The 22,089-nt window shown below is 43.1% G+C and overlaps 1 protein-coding gene and 1 non-coding gene across 2 annotated transcripts in view; one reads left to right on the top strand and one right to left on the bottom strand.

Moving 5' to 3' along the window:
* Nucleotides 1-22,089, bottom strand: part of LOC126088306 (uncharacterized) — a 323,218-nt gene that overhangs the window by 281,903 nt on the left and 19,226 nt on the right. The window lies entirely within an intron of this gene.
* On the top strand, nucleotides 3,176-3,250 carry Trnas-cga (transfer RNA serine (anticodon CGA)). Its single transcript has one exon. It is a non-coding gene; the product is annotated as a tRNA-Ser (tRNA).

A 22,089-nucleotide genomic window follows, 5' to 3' on the forward strand; every position in this document is an offset into this window, starting at 1 on the left:
ATATTAAAAACAAACTGTTAACTTCCACCATGAATAAAAAATAGCACACCACATTGATCACAAAGGTTCGCACCATCAAGATCGAATGTGAATTCATTTGGAGTTACAAAACTTGCAGGACGTTCAGCTAGGTCGCCACTCTTAAAGAATGCATATGCAATCATATTGGTGCAACGGGGTGATGAGGACTGATGAAATGTGACGGCATGCAGCCGAACGTGAAACAGTCTCTCGTAGAGCTTATTGTGAAAGTGGCTATTCTTTAAGGCGTAGCTGCAGACAGGGTGCTAATATGTTTTATAATCACGGACAAATCAGACATCCAGATGTTGAATTTTTCCAGTGGTTCCAAGTGGTATGAACTGTAATATCGCACAATTTTCTGGTGGTATAGTTTTCTCGAATGGAGTATGATTTTTATGCGCAGACCAGGAATCAAGGAAAAGCAAGTTAATTTGACCAGCTATTGTCAAAAAGCGGTGCTCATACCATAGTTGTATTTCTCTTGAGCACATTTTCACACTCTTGCTTGATGTGACATAAATACTCCCTACTGCCCTTGCAAGAACGCACACACGAGAATGAATTGTAGGGAGCAGAGGACCTACAGCTCCTCTAAGCATAATAAATAGCCAAAGTAACAGTCGGTATATTTGTATACGATTGGCTTAAGGCACTGATGTTAGTTGACCTTAGTACATTTCTAATCGACACCTCTGATTTCTAGCGTTTCTTTCATGCGCATTTCATCTTCAAATCCCGATTGGCCAGAGCTGAAAACAAATTCCTTACTGAACGATTGGATAAGTTTGCCTATCTCATCGACAAATTTTTCGGCCAAATCCGCTGTTTGCTGTGCATCGTCAAGGTGACAGTTCGTTGAATATTTTGTTATCTTACGTCTTGTAACTCTGTATCATTCGTTGAAGTTATGCAACCATTCACTGTTTCCCTTGAAATCACTGTAATGCACACCGCGCACTTTACGTAGAAGGTCAGTGCCATGCACATCTTCTAAATTGTCTTGAGCACTCTTGAAATGCGCAGACACCAGTTTTTGTAAAAAATGCACCTTGTCCTGCCTTGAATACCCGAAGTTTTTCTTAAGCAATGTACGCTCATACTGCTGAAGACTTATTCGAAAACTGTTCGTAATTGTTTTTTTATTATGCTGTGGATGATCTTCCATGTATGTAATTATGTTCAGTACCCGCTCCATGGACAACGATTGTCCTCTATTAAGTTTCACTGAAGGCAGGATTTGTGGCTTTCTGTGTGACAAAGATAGTGAACTACGTGGCTCGACACTTTTTTCAGTGTCGCTTTCTCTTTTTCAGCACGTATCGTCATCATTGTACTCCTCATGTGCGTTGTCCGCACAGTTGAGCGTGTACGACACCACGCGTTCCATTGCCTCATCTTGTAAAAACGTAAATATTTCATCTGTCACTTCTTTCTCAGTCCTGGAAATTCCTTGGGTTCATTTCTGAGGAAAAGTTAAAACCGGCAACAATTGGTGTAGGTATAATGCTGCTGTGCTCACCACTGGATACCTGCAGTCCAGCCCCTGTTACCATCAGCAGTGAGTGTTGTGATTGCGTGGTAGACGATATGTGGGGCGTCGACTGCCTTAGGCGTCATTGGTCTATAAGGACATCGTACTCATGGGTCAAAATTGTTCAAATGGCTCTGAGCACTATGGGACTTAACTGCTGAGGTCATCAGTGCCCTAGAACTTAAAACTACTTAGACCTAACTAACCTAAAGACATCACACATATCCATGCCCGAGGCAGGATTCGAACCTGCGACCGTAGAGGTCGCGCGGTTCCAGACTGTTACGCCTAGAACCGCTCGGCCACTCCGGCCGGCCCGTACTCAATGGGCTCCTTGTGAGTAACCGAGCGAGATGACGCATTCAGGACTGCATTCAGGACAACGACGTTTTAAATTCGTGTCCAGCAAACCTGATTTAGTTTTTCCGTGATATGCCTAAATCACTTCAGGCAAATGCTGGCATGGTTCGTTTGAAAGGGCACGGCCGACTTCCTTCCTATCCTTCCCTTATCTTAAGGGATCTATGACATCGGTGTTTGGTCCTCTCCCCCGAATCAACGAACCTACCTTGTGTGTGAGTTGAATGCTACTCGGACGTGATCAGGCTGGCTCAGAAGTGCAAGTGAGGCTACCCGCAACCAAATGTACCAGCTGTGCCGAGATTCTGAATGGCTTCACTAAAAAATTACGGTGAGGATGTGTCATACCCGCCGGCCAGGGTGGCCTAGCGGTTCTAGGCGCTACAGTCTGGAACCGCGCGACCGCTACGGACGCAGGTTCGAATCCTGCCTCAGGCATGGATGTGAGAGATGTCCTTAGGTTAGTTAGGTTCAAGTAGTTCTAAATTCTATGGGACTGATGACCTCAGAAGTTGAGTCCCATAGTGCTCAGAGCCATTTGAACCATTTGTGTCATACCCACCCACTAACTAGTGACAGTATGACAAGATCCAAAGGACAGGAAATGTGGCTGCTGAAGCTAAGAGTGGTCGTGTAACACTATAAACATATCGACGTGCACGTTGTATATCCAGAATGAGATTTTCACTCTGCAGCGGAGTGTGCGCTGATATGAATCTTCCTGGCAGATTAAAACTGTGTGCCGGACCTAGACTCGAACTCGGGATCTTTGCCTGTCGTGGGCAAGTGCTCTACCGACTGAGCTACCCAAGCACGACTCACGCCCCGTCTTCAAGCTATACTTCTGCCAATACCTCGTCTCCTACCTTCCAAACTTTACAGAAGCTCTCCTGCGAAACTTGCAGAACTAGCGCAGGCCGCGGTGGTCTAGCGGTTCTAGCGCTCGGTCTGGAACCGCGAGACTGCTACTGTCGCAGGTTCGAATCCTGCCTCGGGCATGGATGTGTGTGATGTTCTTAGGTTAGTTAGGTTTAAGTAGTTCTAAGTTCTAGGGGACTGATGACCACAGATGTTAAGTCCCATAGTGCTCAGAGCCATTTTTTGATTTGCAGAACTAGCACTCCTGAAAGCCATGTCCCCGCATACCCCTTCTTTCAGGAGTGCTAGTTCTGCAAGTTTCGCAGGAGAGCTTCTGCAAAGTTTCTAAGGTAGGAGACGAGGTACTGGCAGAAGTAAAGCTTGAGGACGGGGCGTGAGTCGTGCTTGGGTAGCTCAGTCGGTAGAGCGCTTGCCCTCGAAAGGCAAAGGTCCCGAGTTCGAGTCTCGGTCCGGCACACAGTTTTAATCTGCCAGGATGTTTCACGTTGTATATCCTTTGAGTATCAAGAACTCTAACGTCAAATGTGGGCTCGCTGTAGGTATGGTCCATACGGTACTGTGCTGCTGTTTGAAGACCCATATAAAGTAATTTTTGCTGTATTTTCACCAGAAGGCAATGGAAAAAGCGTAGCCCCCTGAACAAAATAATCTCTGGTTCCTAGCCGCATCAGGTGGTTAAATGCCATGAATTTTCAACCAAGCATTACCTGGCCATTGTCAAGGTTTCGTCAAATTTAACCCACTGTCCTTTTCCTAGAGTACGCTCAGCTAAAGCGGATTATTCGGTGTGTCACCAACCACGTCACAACTGGCAGCCCGACGCGGGTAGAAAATCGAAAAAATTTATTCAGTGTTAAGCTACGAGACTCTACATCCTCTCATTGGTTCACGGCGTCTGTAACGCGAGATGATGAAGATCCTGGTGACTGGTTTAGGTATAACGAGATAAATTACATCTTGAAGAATATATGAGTGTACTAAATTCAAATCTTATTTTTACGCATATGAACCGAATGTTTGGTGTGCAATGCCACTTATCCAATCTCATCACATTCCCCTATTACCTTCTCATGGTTTGTGTTCACAGTGCTCTAGAATTTCTTAAAGGACATCATAATCGCTGTAAGTTGGAGAAATTATTTATTTCATAACTGCATTTGTGGAATATAATTATTTTTAATCAATGGTGAAAATGACGTCCCTTAAAAAAATTAAATAATCTCTCGTGACGTAGTGAGATTTGTTTGCTGTATACAGATGGTGCAACAGTTCGCAAACACTACACCTGAACTTGTTACGTTGCAGCAATTTCGTCATGACAATACCACAGCTCATACAGCCAACAGCTGTGGGTGGGTGAGTGTTTTTATGGACAAGTAGTTTCGAGGGGATTTTGGATTACTAGGCTCACTGATTTAAGCTATGGCCACATTTCCTTGTCCAGATACAGAATTCGCCCTCTCATTATTCCAGCAGTGCGGATGGTAATCGATGTGAAAAGGGTTTAATAACACACAATTCCATTCTGAATTATGTGAATCACATAATCGAGGCTACTTTCAGCTTCATTTGTATCTTAGTTATTTCCCCATATATTGCATTACTTCTCGAATACCACGCAGTTTCCTTTCACCCTTCCACCATGTCTGACATTGGTTCAGCTTGAGAAGATGGCCTGATCGAGCGTGAAATACTTATCTTTGTTAGCGCCCTAGTTATAATTCTTGGTCTTTTACCGGAATGTGGCATATTTAAATGGGATATGGAATAATTCTGGGAGTAGATGAGTGAACTTCTCTTTGACTCCAGAAACTAGGGATAGCTCCAGTACAATGCGTACAGAGCGACCTATTGAGTTGTATCGTACATGTACTGACCAGTTATGTTACTGTGGTAATGGAATAATAGCGTGAAGTAGATTTTGAAGTTTATTGTCGTTTACTTTTCTTTAGGTTCCACGAACTTCGCTAATGTATTACTTGAGGCGCGGTGTGAGACGAGAGTTATAACTGACCATCAAGTATTGTAAGTATCGCAGTTGAGTTTTGAGTTATATTGTGCGTAGAGTAACAATAACCACGTTTTGACACTGCATAATGAAAATCGTTGATAAAATGACAACACATCTACAGTTCCATTAGACCATATTTATGCTGAACTACAATATTATACACTAGTGGAGGGAAACGTGTCATTTGAGGGGTTTTATAATATGTCATCACTTTTGCTAATGATATACACTGGAGCATTAAACTTTTAACCTCTTAAATAACACTTCACTAATAAAATAACCATTACTCGATTTAGTGGAGTAGTAAGAAAGCGGTAAGAGAAGCAGGGGACCTTTTCAATTGCTCTCAAGATTTTCTCAGCAACGTTCGCTCGGTCAGATACCCACTTCGCACCAAAGTTTTCATATTCACATCCAGTGTAGCTACGTCAAAATTTATTTACACTGATTTAACAATTTAAAAAATTATTTATGATGACATTCGAGCTCAATTCAGTATTTATTCGATGCGTCGGATTAGATTTTAATCCCACGCTTTCAGATCAGCTTTTTGAATGAAGCAGTGCGTGAAATTAAATCCATAATAATGAACTTGTGTACAAAAGAGCCATTGAATTAGGGTATCGGAAAAAAATAAGTGCAATTCTCGGTAGTTAACGTCCGACAGAATCATTTAAATTTTTGCAGTACTGTATTTCTCCTTTTTAAAAAAAAAAAATAAATGCTTTTGCTTTATTCCAATCCCAAACACCGCAAGAATTATTCTAAATCTATTGAATTTTTTACCGTATCGTTCCGTTTAACATGTTTGCAGCTGTTGCCGGCGGAAATTTGCTCTAGGATGATTACAGTTCGAAACAGATGCGCACAAATTACTGTAATAGCTACGCCGTGAGACAGTTAAGGTTTTGCATACTGATTTACAAAACTGTTGCTGGAAACGGACCCAATTAATTCTCTACTAATGGACAAATCTCTCATTTAAATGCTTACAACCTTCAAATATCTACGTTTCAGCTTAAATAATTGACACTAAATACGCTTTTCTTCTTAAAATCTACAATGGAATTCCTGTAAAAATTCTAGACATTCACAGCCGGGTAAGATATTTTCTCACTGTTTTAAATGTAAACTAAAAATTCCTGCAGTTGAAGAGTGAGCGATGTAATTTAAAACGGCCGTTTATGTGATCTCGGAGCACCTTCGCTGTATCGATACGTACAGTGTCAAAGATAAGGCACTTTTTCGCTTTAGACACTTATTTTACACAGGAAATATACTGATAATCTGTTTTCAGTTTTGCGAATAGTCACAATGATTTACTGCTTTTTTTTTTCAATTGTCAGAGCTTCCGGTGAAGTCTGCCGCCCGTATGCATTTGGTGTCTTTTCTCAACAGTCTACTATACTGTCAGACGATTGTTTATTAGTACAAATCATTGTACACCACAAAGGCATTTACAATTTAATGGCGATTAGCTACTATAAATATTTTATTGGAATCATAGACCAAATGGAACAGAGTCATATCTCTTCATATGGTTGATTTGCTTAAGGTGAGTATGAATGGTTTATAATGCGTTAAATTTGCTAATTAATGATAGATTTTCTCAAGAACTACTTAATGCCAGGTTACTGATACAAGCTTAATGTACTTATTGTTCTAGTTTGGTTGAATTAAGAGTTCTTGGGGACAGCACTGGATGTTTTCTTTTGTGTCTTCTTTGTTACAATTTTTCTCTGATTTTTGTTAATTTTGCTGGATTTTTCACACAGATGACCTCTACCATTCCAGAGGTGTAGCATCAAAATGGTATCTTAAATTAAACGTAAAACAGTAAAGAGTATATCTTCTATGCTACCTGATACAACGGGGCGTTTGCCTGAGAAAATTTAGTTTTCCAGGTATCGTAACTACAAATTAATTTAAATAAAATCACAAACCTTAATAAAAACAACGTATAAAACGCAGCAGCACTGTAATGTTCGTCATCTTCTCCATTGACTGAATGCATACTCTGCCAACTTTTCAAAGACTTTGGCTCCTTGAACACTTTTTGAGCTTGTAGCGCAGATCTGTCGACTCACTGCTTGTCCAGTTCACGCACCATGGTGCGCGTATTCCAACTAGTTTTCACTCTCAACCCCTCCAAGACTTTCGCTCTACCAGTACTACACCGAAGCGTGGTCCTTGCCTTCTGGTGTGGATAATCCTCCTCAGGAAGATTTATTCGCAGTCAGGAAAGACATTAAGCCGCGAAGGATGAAGGTGGTCGATAAGAATGTCCACGTAATCCACAGCATTCATGGTATCTTTGATTACCACCTAAGGTCTCATTAAATGTGAAGACAGCGTCACACACACAAGCTTCAATGTATGTAACCCCAGAGATACCTTATTAGATACTTTTGCGCATACTACATTGTTAAATGTTATTCACGTTTTACATTTTTCCTGTCAGACATTTCTTCAATAGAACTGAATTTTCCAAATCTCTGTGCCTGAGGCTTCAGGTAAAGAGTGACAGTGAATAATCTTATCTAAAGTTACCAATGAATCAGCTTTTTTATATTTACACTACTCTCACGAACGAATGTTGCGAATCGCCTCGTCATCTACTGATATTTTATTGAGAGAGGTTGTCTACGCAGATTTTTTCATAACATGTCAGTTATTTTATTTGGTACATATGGCGTGACCACAGTATTCTAATAGTAGAGAGATGGTACTGTCTAGCAGACGACTACTAGTACTACTGCCGTCATATAGTGGTGTTTTCAACAGCTACGCTTTCCAATTATACCAAGGATATCGCATGAATCACAAGTGTTACGCCAGGCCCAACAACTTACACAGCAAGGTTTCCACTAGAACTGAAATCATACCACACTCTTCAGATATAAATTCTTAACTGAGCAATAGTTTATGAAATCCTACAAATGTCCTAGCGACTGATTAAATTAAATATTCTTCCAGTCAACCAAATTTAATATATTACACACCAACTTTATTAGAAAATTCCAAATAATGTTTCTACATAAAAAGCAAAAATTCGAATTTTTCAACAAAATGGCCATTTATACTCCCCTTAAGAGTCGGTTCATCTGTTCGTCCTTCAAATCTTCATAAGGGATATACAGAATTAATCACTTGATATTCCAGCAAAGCTTTTATAATTAAGAAGAAGTCGATAATATTACTCGTCTTACCTACCACGACACACCTTATGCTACACACACACACACACACACACACACACACATATATATATATATATATATATATATATAAGATGACTGAAATCGTAGCGTCTTAGCACAGTTCTGGAATGCAGTACCACAGCGGCTCTAGGTGGTGGCGTGAATGCATGGATTCAACAAGTCCTAGATAGGTTTCCGGACATAATTCTTACCAGAAGTTTACGCAGAGCTCACGTAATTCCCGTAAATTTATATCCGGTGGTTAGTGGGCGTTTAACTGGAGCCCGATAGCGTTCTAGATTTGTTTCGTCGATTTCATATCAGGTGAATTTGGTGACCAGGTTATCAACATGAGTCCACTACCAATCTCTTCCTGGCCCTCTGACACGGGCGGTTCTCCTCATAGAAGTTGTCATTGCTGTCAGAGAAGACATCAAGCTAGCAGTGATCCAGGTGGTCCACAATAATGTCCACGTAATCCACAGCCGTCATGGTGTCTGATTACCACCTCACGTCCGATGGCGGCATATGTGAATTTTTAATAATACTGCCACCACCAGTCTCGGTCTTTGGCATCGTGTATGATTCAAGCCGACGTTCACCTAGATGACGGCCTGTCCGTACACCTGGCCTATCAAGAAACGTGGTCCATCGACCAAGCGACGGGTTTCCTTTGATCCAGTGTCCAATACCGCTGATACCGTGCTCACTACAATCGTCAGGACGGGAGCACGTAAGGGTCGTCTGTTGCCGAATTCCCGCTTATACAACGCGCTCTGATAGATGTGCTCAGAAATCGTGACTGCATCTGCATTATATTCTGTCGCCAAAGCGGCCACTGATCGTCGCCTATACTGCATCAGAGAGCGAGCAAGTCTCTGAGTTCTGTGATGAGCCATGGAGGCTCAGCGCTACTCATGCTTTCATCGTCCTACAAGATTCTCGCATAGATTCTCGCGACTTTAGTCCTATGTAGTGATGGGATACAACGCAAACCAAAGTTAGAATTTCAAAAATGCTACTATTCTCAGACAACGTTTTATAAATTTACCAAGCATAAAATATATATCATCATTTCGTGTCTCCTGTGTTTTATCGACTGCGTCGATCAAAATATTCTATTAGACAAAATAAGTTTAATGGAACATGTAATTCAGACAAGTCTGATTTGGTACTTATTTAAGAATCACAAGCAAAAATTTGTCCTTGCAGTCCGTCTTCAGGCCGCAAGCGGCCCATCGGGACTATCCGATCGCAGTAACATCCTCAGCTGATGATGCGGATAGGAGGGGCGTGTGGTCAACACACCGCTCTCCCGGTCGTTATGGTGGTTTTCTTTGACTGGAGCCGCCACTGTTCGATCGAGCAGCTCCTCAATTGGCATCACCAGGCTCAGTGCACTCCGAAAAATGACAACAGCGCATGGCGGCCCGGATGGTCTCCCATCCAAGTGCCGGTTAAGACCAACAGCGCATAATTTCGGTGATATGATGGGAACCGGTGTATCCACTGCGGCAAGGCCGTTTCCAAAATTCATCCTTGACTGTTCGAGTAATAACAAAGAGGGAAGTCATTCATATTCATGGGGGGATATTAAAATGGGCATCTCAAAGAGCTCGTCCCATTGGCCGGGTACTGACCTTCCTTTAAGTCAATTGTCTGCCATTTGTTTCGAATCGGGAAGCAGAATTGGTCTTGTTTGTGGATGATACAAGTATTGTCGTGAAACCAAGCGCAGTTATGCACAAATGAACTATCTTTAAATTTTGAGAAAACATATCTCAGCCTGTTTTATAATGCCTTTCCGATGATCATCCCTTTTCGTTTTCTTCGCATTTTTCGAACAGCTATTTCGCCTTAGATTCCCTGCACTTACTATTTATTTCTTTCGTAAGCGACTTGTTTTCTGTATACCTGAATTTCCTTGAACATGATTGTACATCCTTCTTCCGTCGATCAGCTGAGATACTTGTTCCGTTACACATGGTTTCTTCTCTGGTGCTTCCTTGTACTTGTATTTTACTTTCTAGCTTCTGTAGTTGCCAATTCCTCTTCAATTCAACTGCTGAGCTACAGTCCAATATCTGATTTCCGAATCTCTGCCTGACCAAGATGTAATCTAATTGGTATCTTCGCGTACCTCCCGGCCTTATCTAAGTATACCTCTTCTTCTTGTGATTCTTGAACAGAATGTTCGCTATCACTAGCTGAAATTTACTCCTAAATTCAATTAACCATATCCCGGTGACTCTTTCACCTACTCCTTTCCCTACAACAGTATTCTAATCACCCATTGATACTAGATTTGATATCCCTTTGTGTACTGAATTCGATTGATGTTGAATTTGACAAGAACAGTTCTATCATTGATCCGTTCACAGTAACACTCTCTGCCCTACCTTCCTATTCATAACGAAGCCTATTCCCGTTATACTGCAGCAGTTGACATTAGCCTATACTCGTCCGACCAGAAATACTTGTCTTCTTTCCATTTAACTTCACTGACCACCATTACATCTAGATTGCAAGTTACCATTTCTATTTTGAGATTTTCTAGATTTCCTAGCGCACTCAAATCTTCTGACATTCCACGCCCTAACTTGTAGACCGTTACCCTTTTGTTGGTTATTCAATCTTTTTCTAATGGTCATCTCCCTTTTGGTAGTTCCCTTCCAGACATCCGAATGTGGACTAGCCCTAAATATTCCGCCGATGGAGTGATCATGATGAAATTTTTGCAATTCCAGGCCGCATATCGATTGTATACGCATTACGTGACTTTCATTGATTGGTTTCCACAGCATTCTGCATCCTCATGTCGTTGATCATTGCTGATTCTTCCACCCGATTGGTAAGAGAATTCCTTGAATAACTGTCCGTTTCTCCTCCATCTTTGACAAGTCTTCTAGCAAAACGAGGGTAACTTCCTGTGCCGCAAGCCTTCGGTCATCTTTGCTGATTATTTTTGTTGAAAATTTAAGCAGTGGCGCGGTTCTATTTCGGGTCCCAAAAAGTTTTCATTAGTAGTCAACGATGCTACCCTTACACCATGTGTGGTCATCGTACACGTTGCAATACACTGAAGTGCCAATGGAAGTGGTGTAGGCATGCGTATTCAAATAGAGAGATATAGAAACCGGCAGAATACGGCGCTGCGGTCGGCAACCCCTATATATATGACAACAAGTGTCTGAGGCAATTGTTAGATTGGTTACGGCTGCTACAATGGCAGGCTATCAACATTTAACTGAGTTTGAGCGCGGTGTTAGACTCGGGGCACGAGCGATGGCACAAAGCATCTCCGAGTTAGGGATGAAGTGGGGATTTTCCGTACGACCCTTTCACGAGTGCGCAGTTGAATATCAAGAAGCCAGTAAAAACTTAAACCCCCAACATCTCTGCGGCCGGAAAATGATCCTGCAAGAACTAGACCAACGACTACTGAAGAGAATCGTTCAACGAGACAGGAGTGCAACCCTTCCGCAAACTGCTGCAGATTTCAATGCTGGGCCATCAACAAGTGTAATCTTTCGAACCATTCAACGAAACATCAACGATACGGGCTTTCGAATCCGAAGGCCCAATCGAGTACTCTTGATGACTGCACGACACAAAGCTTTACGTCTCACGTGGCCCCGTCAATACCGAGACTGGACTGTTGATGAATGGAATAATGTAGCCTCGTCGGACGCATCTCGTTTCAAATTGTATCGACCGGATAAACGTGTACGGGTATGGAGACAACCTTATGAATCCGTGGATCCTGCATGTCAGCAGGGAACTTTTCAGGCTGGTGCAGGCTCTTTAATGGGGTGGAGTGTGTGCAGTTGGAGTGATATGGGACCCCTGGTACGCTTAGATACGACTCTGTCAGCTGACACGTACGTAATCATCCTGCTTGATCACCTGCATCCATACATGTACATCGTGCATTCCGACGGACTTGGGCAATTCCAGCACTACAATGCGACACCCCCTACGTGCAGAATCGCTACAGAGTCTATAGAGTGTCTCCAGGAACTCTCTTCTGAGTTTAAACACTTCCGATGGCTACCAGACTCCCCAGACATGAACATTATTGAGCATATCTGCGATGCCTTCTAAAGTTCTGTTCAGAAGAGTTCTCCACCCCCAACCACCCGCCCCACCTCCCGTACTCTTCGGATTTATGAACAGCACTGCAGGATGCATGGTGTTAATTCCTTCCAGCACTATTTCAGTCATTAGTCACGTCCATGCCACGTCGTGTTGCGGCACTTGTGCAGCTCTCGGGGGCCCTACACGACATCAGACAGGTGCACCAGTTTCTTTGGCTGTTCACTGTACATCCGGTGTAATTTGAGCAGTGTCATAGGCAGTTAGAATTACTGCAAGGACATCATGTTCTGTCGCGATAGGCTGTTCGTACCCTTAACTTTTCACCAGAAGAAGAAAACAAGTGGCGTGAGAGGAGGTGAGCCTTCTGGTCCCAAAACAGAATGTCCTCTGCCTATTCACTTTTCACGAAATGTCTGACCCACGTTTTTACGACCCCTCAGTCCAATCTGAGGGGAGGACTTTATGATGCTGAAAACGGATAAGTTGAACAATAACAAGTGCGATTTATTTGTCGGGATTCCCCACCCCACAATCTTAGCGGCAGCAGTAACGGCACAAGTATCTCAATTATTTGAAGTACCAGAAAGATTTTCGCTTATAAGTTTCGGCGCGGTCGCATCAGGACTATTGTCCCAAACCTCAAGTTGGCCCTTCTTCTCCATCAACGAATATTTGGAACATCAAATAATCATCCTGCACGTCACTTTCAGAAAAGCTTCGGGCGTTGTCCGATGCTTGGTTTCCACGATTCTTTGTCGTCCTTCTGACCTTATCCTAAATCTCGTGATGCCATTGCCTTTACAATGCCCTCTGCCCGCCAATTCTTCCGTTTTCTTCGTTTCTACGTTTCGGTGGCATCCGTACAACGTTGTCTTCTTATGTAACGACCATTGGTTCAAATGGCTCTGAGCACTATGGGACTCAACTTCTGAGGTCATTAGTCCCCTAGAACTTAGAACTAGTTAAACCTAAATAACCTAAGGACATCACAAACATCCATGCCTGAGGCAGGATTCGAACCTGCGACCGTAGCGGTCTTGCGGTTCCAGACTGCAGCGCCTTTAACCGCACGGCCACTTCGGCCGGCGTAACCAGCATTCATCCATCCTTTAATTACGATCATGCCATGTTAATTGTGACTCTTAGATGGTAGATGTTAATGATTATTCTACTGCCATCCACATTCAACTCTCTTAGTATGGTACGTAATTTATTTCTTTTTGATATTCCCAGTAACTGTCTCAACAAACCCACTTTGCCGGCTTCCAGTCTCCTATTTTTGGTCTCTGTAACTATCCTTTGCTCTATCCCGCACAACAGGAAACTTAGAGTTTCCAGATAGTTTGTTTTAACTCCTATCCTGTTTCAGTACTCAAAAATATTCTGTTAAGCAGTGAGTCAGTTTTCTAGCCAGAATTATTCGTTCTGTAATATCTTGATCTTCACCTGTGGTATAAATTTCTGCTCCTAGGTATTTGCAATCTGCTGTTTCCTTTATATTGACGTGGATGTTGAATAATTGTGGCCCTTTTGGAGGACTTTTGTTTTTCTTTTACGTATGTTACATGCAAAGACGCATCGTCTATATTCCTCTCGTAGTTTTCGTCCATGTGTTCTAGATCAGGTTTCTCGTTGGCAGACAGGACTTGATCGTTAGAAAATTTCCGTGTATACAAGTAGGTTGCATCCATATTGAAGTGTCGGCAGACGTGCCAACACTGTTTTGTTGGAGGAGACCGAAATGCACGCTATAAGCTCACGCACGCTGGCGTGAGGTCTGAAACAGGATACGTAATGAATGCTATAAAGAAAAATACGTAGCTTCTGGAATACTTAACTTTAATCCACATTTGTAGAACATTGCTCTTGATGATACAGAAGTATTATAGCAATTGAATACGGCGCCTTGCTAGGTCGTAGCAAATGTAGCTGAAGGCTATGCTAACTATCGTCTCGGCAAATGAGAGCGTAATTCTAAGTGAACCATGGCTAGCAACGTCGGCTGTACAACTGGGACGAGTGCTAGTACCTCTCAAGAGACCTGCCGTGTGGTGGCGCTCGGTCTGCAATTAATGACAGTGGCGACACGCGGGTCCGTCGTATACTAGCGCACCGCGGCCGATTTAAAAGCTACCACCTAGCAAGTGTGGTGTCTGGCGGTGACACCACACATATCTATTCACACTCTTCTCCATTATCCTGACCACTGATTTGGAGCATTTGCCACGTATGTTTTAAAAAGTGTAGGTCACACCCAACATCCTTGATTCAAGCTCTTGTTGACAGGAAATCCCTACGACATGAAGTCAATAAATTCCTTTCTTGATGACCAGTATACAAATTCCGAAGAAACCTCTTGAAAGTGTAAGTTACGTTTGAGTTCTGTTATACTTTCCAGAGCCTTTGTATAGATAATCATATGACTTACGAAGGTCTACAAGCTCATGGATTGTGCGCGTGCTATCCTGCGTTAGTCATAAAAGTAAACCTAATGTAAACATTACACCATGTGTTTTTCCGCGTTCGCTGCAATCTCATAGGATTTCTTTTGTAGGATAATAAGGATACGTTTTATGCTGTGCGCTACCATCACACATATTCCTCCGCGTTCGCTGGAATATCACTGGATTTCTTTTATAGGATAGTAAGCACACGTTTTATACTGTGCGTTACCAGCACATCGTATCAAATATATACGATGCAACAACTTCAACGGTATGTTTATCTCGGACAGCATTGGCCAGCCAGCTGGTCCCATTAACCCGCAGTGACTTGAACAGTTGCCGCCAAGAAGTAAAGGGAGACGACCAGAGAGATAATATATATCCGAATATCATCTAATTTTTAAATATAATGATGTAATAAAAGAGAAAAACTTCCGGAATACGTTTCTTAGGGGATCGGACGGAAAACGTAACATGCTCCCGTTCATAGATAACATAGCATTACAATAAAAATAATAAGAGTGACTAAATTGGTTAAATTAAACACAGAGTAATTTTTCTTCGTGAGTTATGTGTAACGTAAAAGCATACTAAGGGGATTTCATGACGTTGGTACTGAAACAGAGGATGACAGACTAAAGGCCGAAATACTAAATGTCTTTCTCCAAAGCTGTTTCACAGAGGAAGACTGCACTGTAGTTCCTTCTCTAGATTGTCACACATATGAAAAAATGGTAGATATCGAAATAAACGACAGAGGGATAGAGAAACAATTAAAATCGCTCAAAAGAGGAAAGACCGCTAAACCTGATGGGATACCAGTTCGATTTTACACAGAGTACGCGAGGGAACTTGCCCCCCTACTTGCAGCGGTGTACCATAGGTCTCTAGAAGAGCGTAGCGTTCCAAAGGATTGGAAAAGGGCACAGGTTATCCCCGTTTTCAAGAAGGCACATCGAACAGTGAAACGTCCCCTTTTGAACATTTATACAAGACTGTGCTTAAACTGACACACAATATTTTTTTAGCGCAACGCAATCGGACTTTCAGAAATCCCTACAAAGGAATGGCCCTGACTAACATTAACTTGTACCTTTCACAAATCACTTACCTCACCAAAAATCTTCGTTACTCGAACTACTGCAATACAGCGAACGCCAATACTGCCAGCTAAATAAAAGATTCAAACTACGGAAGGCACTAACTACTGATAGGCATAGTTAGCAAATGAAAGATTTTAATGGAGAACAAACAATGTATTTACCTTAATAGTGTTGAAAAACCATAATATACATAGCAGCTCATAATATCCAGTATAACAAATTTCAAAACTCCGCCACCTCTCTCCCCACATCCACCACTGCTGGCGGCTCACCTCCAACTGCGCAACGCTACGCGCTGTTCACATCCAGCTGCCGCTGCCCAACACTACAATGGCAGACAACAATGCTAACTAGCCACAGACTGCACACAGCACAGCCAGTGATTTTCATACAGAGCGCTACGTAACGTTGCCAATAAGAAAACATAAACAGCCTACTTACAACAGATGTGCAGAACTATAGACCTATATCTCTAACGTCGATCAGTTGTAGAATTTTGGAACACGTATTATGTTCTAGTATAATGACTTTTCTGGGGACTAGAAATCTACTCTGTAGGAATCAGCATGGGTTTCGAAAAAGATGGTCGTGTGAAACCCAACTCGCGCTATTCGTCCACGAGACTCAGAGGGACATAGACACGGGTTCACAGGTAGATGCCGTGTTTCTTGACTTCCGCAAGGCGTTCGATACAGTTCCCCACAGTCGTTCAATGAAAAAAGTAAGAGCATATGAACTATCAGACCAATTGTGTGGTTGGATTGAAGAGTTCCTAGGTAACAGAACGCAGCATGTCATTCTCAATGGAGGGAAGTCTTCCGAAGTAAGAGTGATTTCTGATGAGCCGCAGCGGAGTGTCGTAGGACCGTTGCCATCCACAATATACATAAATGACCTTGTGGACGACATCGGAAGTTCACTGAGGCTTTTTGCGGATGATGCTGTGGTATATCGAGAGGTTGTAACATTGGAAAATTGTACTGAAGTGCAGGAGGATCTGCAGCGAATTGACGCATGGTGCAGGGAATGGCAATTGAATCTCAATGTAGACAAGTGTAATGTGCTGTGAATACATAGAAAGATAGATGCCTTATCATTTAGCTACAATATAGCAGGTCAGCAACTGAAAGCAGTTAATACCATAAATTAACTGGGAGTACGCATTAGGAGTGATTTAAAATGGAATGATCACATAAAGTTGATCGTTGGTAAAGCAGATGCCAGACTGAGATTCACTGGAAGAATCCTAAGGAAATGCAGTCCGAAAACAAAGGGAGCAGGTTACAGTACGCTTGTTCGCCCACTGCTGAATACTGCTCAGCAGTTTAGGATCCATACCAGATACGGTTGATAGAAGAGATAGAGAAGATCCAACGGAGAGCAGCGCGCTTCGTTACAGGATCATTTAGTAATCGCGAAAACGTTACGGAGATGATAGATAAACTTCAGTCGAAAACTCAGCACGAGAGACGCTCAGTAGCTGGGTACGTGCCTCTGTTGAAGTTTCGAGAACATACCTTCACCGAAGAGTCAAGCAGTATATTGCTCCCTCCTACTTATATCTCGTGAAGAAGAGACCATGAGCATAAAATCAGAGAGATTAGAGCCCACACAGAAGCATACCGACAATCCTTCTTTCCACGAACAACACGAGACTGGAATAAAAGGGAGAACCGATAGAGGTACTCAGGGTACCATCCGCCACACACCGTCAGGTGGCTTGCGGAGTATGGATGTAGATGTAGATGTTGATCTTGTTAAATGTTGAAACCACTGAAAGTAATTCAGTCATATGACAATCTCTGAACTCCTTTCATATCCGAATCTCAGGAATACATTTCAATACTTGAAATGCCTCCTGTTGCGTTCATAACGACGCGATTAAACAGAGAATCGATTAAGCCAACGAAGCACCACCTTTCCTCCACTTGTTTTATGAAACGCAGTTTTGTATTCCGCCAGAGTTCGTCAGTAACGTGAGATAAAGCTTCTATTATAAGTTCCACTACGTCTCAAAGCTTAAATGTCCTGTTATTTCTCGCGGAAAATCCCTTAACTTGGCTCCACAACAAATCTGAGCTCCACCAATTCATTCGACTTTTATAACTAGTGTATGTGATACTACCGCCGTCTCTATATGTAGATATCTGCTGACTACTGCCACCTCAGTGTAAAGTGTCTGACGGAACGTACGTCTTTTCAAAAGTAAATCAGATATATTTATCCTTAATACTTCCTTCTGTACCGTAGAGTAATTTTTGAATGGAAGTAGCCGTTCAACCAAAGAAAAACCTATAAATGGCTTGCGTGTAGCCATATAAATAGTTTTCGTTTTTTAAAAATATGACTATTCGCACGTTCCATATCATAATGTTTATGGTGATTGTAATATATGGAACACCCAGACCGACAAGTGGTGTCTCATTAGTTAGTGTATATGTATACGTACACCCATATTGCCACATACTATCCTGAATTAAACAAATTATGTATTTCCGACTGTCTAAAATAGCGAACGGAATGTTTTGAATTTTATGACACCTCTAGTATTCAGTCTGGAACGCACCAAGTAGCTTCCACTTTCTGATATCACTGGTGTTGATCTCCGTGTTCTTCACATTAGTGTTGCTGTCACTCAAGCTTAAGATGTATTCAATAACTGATCTATGTATCAATCTTGAAAAGAAAAAGAATGAATTTAAAAAAATGTATATATTGGTGCACTTCACGTTGATACATGGTAACCTGTATTCCCATAGTTTATCCAAGTCGCAGTCGGAGTCGTCGTTTGTTGCATTGTCAAATCGGGTAAGCGTAAGGCATCATCGGAGTTTAGGCATTTCCATCAAATGTACAGCCTGCTCATGCTTCGTTGTCGTTGTCCATCGCTATGAACCATAAAGTGCGACTGGGCACACTACAGTCCTACAAACCTTTAACTTAAGTGGTAAAGGCATGCGGTAATCACGTAAGTGCCGGTTACCTGACACCATTTCATTCAGGCTGTGTTAACACGGGCACGGAAATCCGCTAGACTTTTACCATCACTGCCTATGAGTGAGCCTAGATTCTTGAAATGTTCCATTTTCGTCAGGTCTTCTCCACCGACTTTGATGGTTCCATCGGTCTGAAAACCACAGTCCGTGTAATCTGCCTTATTGATATTCAGTTGGAGGCAAAGTTTACCAAGTCGTTGAGTCTAATGCTTTGTCTGTTCCTGGTGGTTTCACGATGTTCACTTGCCAGTAAAGCAATATAGGGATGAAGAAGGTGGGTTGACTGTAGGTCATATGTCACAATGTCAAAACAGTAGAGTTGACAGTGCTGAACCCTGATGTACTCCGATGTTGATAGTAAAAGGGGTTGATGTTCCCACTGCACATCGGAAATTGCTGAAGACATTTCGATGCAGCAGTTGAACCCATCGGACATAGCCTTCAGGGACATTGTCAGATCGCATTGCATGCCAAATAAGATGATATGGGACACAGTCGAAGGCCTTTTTCAAATCTAGGAATGACGTATGAATATCCTTGTTCTTCTCAACTTGATTCTCAATAAGTAACCGAGAGGAATGAGTGCCATCTGTGGTTTCACTTCCTTTGATAAACCCGCACTGATTTGAGGTGATGGAAACAACTGCGTGGAGGTATTTTGTACTTGCTGACAAGAATCAGCGACAGACCGCTCCTCTGGAGAATAGGCGCCTTTCGCAGCCGCCTCACGGAGGTAACTGAGGTACAAACACTGCAGGTTCAAGATAGTTCCTCTGCTTTATCCACCGTTGGAACTTAGTCTATTTTACTACCAGTTGGGGCAGCTGAACGAAAGGATTTTAGAAAGGTGTTACTTCTCTATTACTTGCCATTTTGTCCTGGTTTGTAACAGACACAGCTTGGCTTCCCAGATTTTGGGTCCAAGTTAACTGGAATTGTATACAAACACTTTTATTCATCATACAGAGGACGCCCCTCCTAAAAGTTGTAAGGAGTAATATCTCCGATGTTTCGGCAGATATTTGCAACGTTCAGCTGGAGTCACCCCAAGCAAACACTGCTAATCACGTCTATCATGCGACGCCCATTGTCGGCGGACAGCGTCGTTATGTTTCAGTAACAAAAAAAAATTGTTTCTAAAACTGGGTATTATGTACCAATCTGGTAAATTTGTCCGAAATTAGTGTAGTGTGATGTTCGCTGTATCACTATGTGTTAACAACGACAGTAAAACTCGCAGAATAGCGAGTACTCCAGCGGCCACAGCACAGCTGTGGCTTTCGCTGACTGCTACCGGCATAGCAACGCACAGTCGCTGCCTGAGTGCGGTCAGTTGGTTTGGGCCTTCAGCCTAATTTAAGAAATGTTTTATGTAAAGCTTTTGGCATTTTTAAAATTAATGAGTCTTAAGTGTTGCGCCTTCAGTCAATTTTGAATTTAAATTGTTTGCTGTTAAAGTATCGGATTCTTTGGGCCTTCAGCCTGATTAAGGAGCTGTTTTAAGCAAAGGCTCTGCCTTTTAAATTTCTGATTTTGGTTGAGCTTTAAGTTATTGGCTTTCAACCGTTTTTAAATTAAACTGATCTAGACCTTAAAGCATGATATTGTACGGCGCATTCAGCAGCTGATTAAGTTCCAAATATAAGGCTGTGTGTTTTTTTTTAAATTTTTCTTTGTTCTTGTAATGTTTCATTAAATAAAAGGTTGTATGTTCGAGTGTAACTGACGGCCGCTAATTTTGGCCCCTATCCACAACTTAAACTACCGGTCATGTCCTGCGGGTTTAGCTATGCGTCTAAGAGAACTAAATGATATTATTTACAGGCAAATTGAGTTGAACTGCAGGCGGAGCTAGATCAAGGAATATTACGATTTGATGAAAAATAAGAAAATGTGAGCGATATACACTCCCGGAAATGGAAAAAAGAACACATTGACACCGGTGTGTCAGACCCACCATACTTGCTCCGGACACTGCGAGAGGGCTGTACAAGCAATGATCACACGCACGGCACAGCGGACACACCAGGAACCGCGGTGTTGGCCGTCGAATGGCGCTAGCTGCGCAGCATTTGTGCACCGCCGCCGTCAGTGTCAGCCAGTTTGCCGTGGCATACGGAGCTCCATCGCAGTCTTTAACACTGATAGCATGCCGCGACAGCGTGGACGTGAACCGTATGTGCAGTTGACGGACTTTGAGCGAGGGCATATAGTGGGCATGCGGGAGGCCGGGTGGACGTACCGCCGAATTGCTCAACACGTGGGGCGTGAGGTCTCCACAGTACATCGACGTTGTCGCCAGTGGTCGGCGGAAGGTGCACGTGCCCGTCGACCTGGGACCGGACCGCAGCGACGCACGGATGCACGCCAAGACCGTAGGATCCAACGCAGTGCCGTAGGGGACCGCACCGCCACTTCCCAGTAAATTAGGGACACTGTTGCTCCTGGGGTATCGGCGAGGACCATTCGCAACCGTCTCCATGAAGCTGGGCTACGGTCCCGCACACCGTTAGGCCGTCTTCCGCTCACGCCCCAACATCGTGCAGCCCGCCTCCAGTGGTGTCGCGACAGGCGTGAATGGAGGGACGAATGGAGACGTGTCGTCTTCAGCGATGAGAGTCGCTTCTGCCTTGGTGCCAATGATGGTCGTATGCGTGTTTGGCGCCGTGCAGGTGAGCGCCACAATCAGGACTGCATACGACCGAGGCACACAGGGCCAACACCCGGCATCATGGTGTGGGGAGCGATCTCCTACACTGGCCGTACACCACTGGTGATCGTCGAGGGGACACTGAATAGTGCACGGTACATGCAAACCGTCATCGAAACCATCGTTCTACCATTCCTAGACCGGCAAGGGAACTTGCTGTTCCAACAGGACAATGCACGTCCGCATGTATCCCGTGCCACCCAACGTGCTCTAGAAGGTGTAAGCCAACTACCCTGGCCAGCAAGATCTCCGGATCTGTCCCCCATTGAGCATGTTTGGGACTGGATGAAGCGTAGTCTCACGCGGTCTGCACGTCCAGCACGAACGCTGGTCCAACTGAGGCGCCAGGTGGAAATGGCATGGCAAACCGTTCCACAGGACTACATCCAGCATCTCTACGATCGTCTCCATGGGAGAATAGCAGCCTGCATTGCTGCGAAAGGTGGATATACACTGTACTAGTGCCGACATTGTGCATGCTCTGTTGCCTGTGTCTATGTGCCTGTGGTTCTGTCAGTGTGATCATGTGATGTATATGACCCCAGGAATGTGTCAATAAAGTTTCCCCTTCCTGGGACAATGAATTCACGGTGTTCTTATTTCAATTTCCAGGAGTGTATAAACAAAGATAGTAAGAAGAAGCTTATATGAAAGGAAATTAAAGTGTTTGCTACTCAGATTGACAGAAGCATTGCCTTGCATGCTAACTTCTAAGCATAGTTTTATGTAGCTT

Source organism: Schistocerca cancellata, chromosome 6, assembly GCF_023864275.1.
Source record: "Schistocerca cancellata isolate TAMUIC-IGC-003103 chromosome 6, iqSchCanc2.1, whole genome shotgun sequence".
In the NCBI taxonomy this organism is placed as follows: Eukaryota; Metazoa; Arthropoda; class Insecta; order Orthoptera; family Acrididae; genus Schistocerca; species Schistocerca cancellata.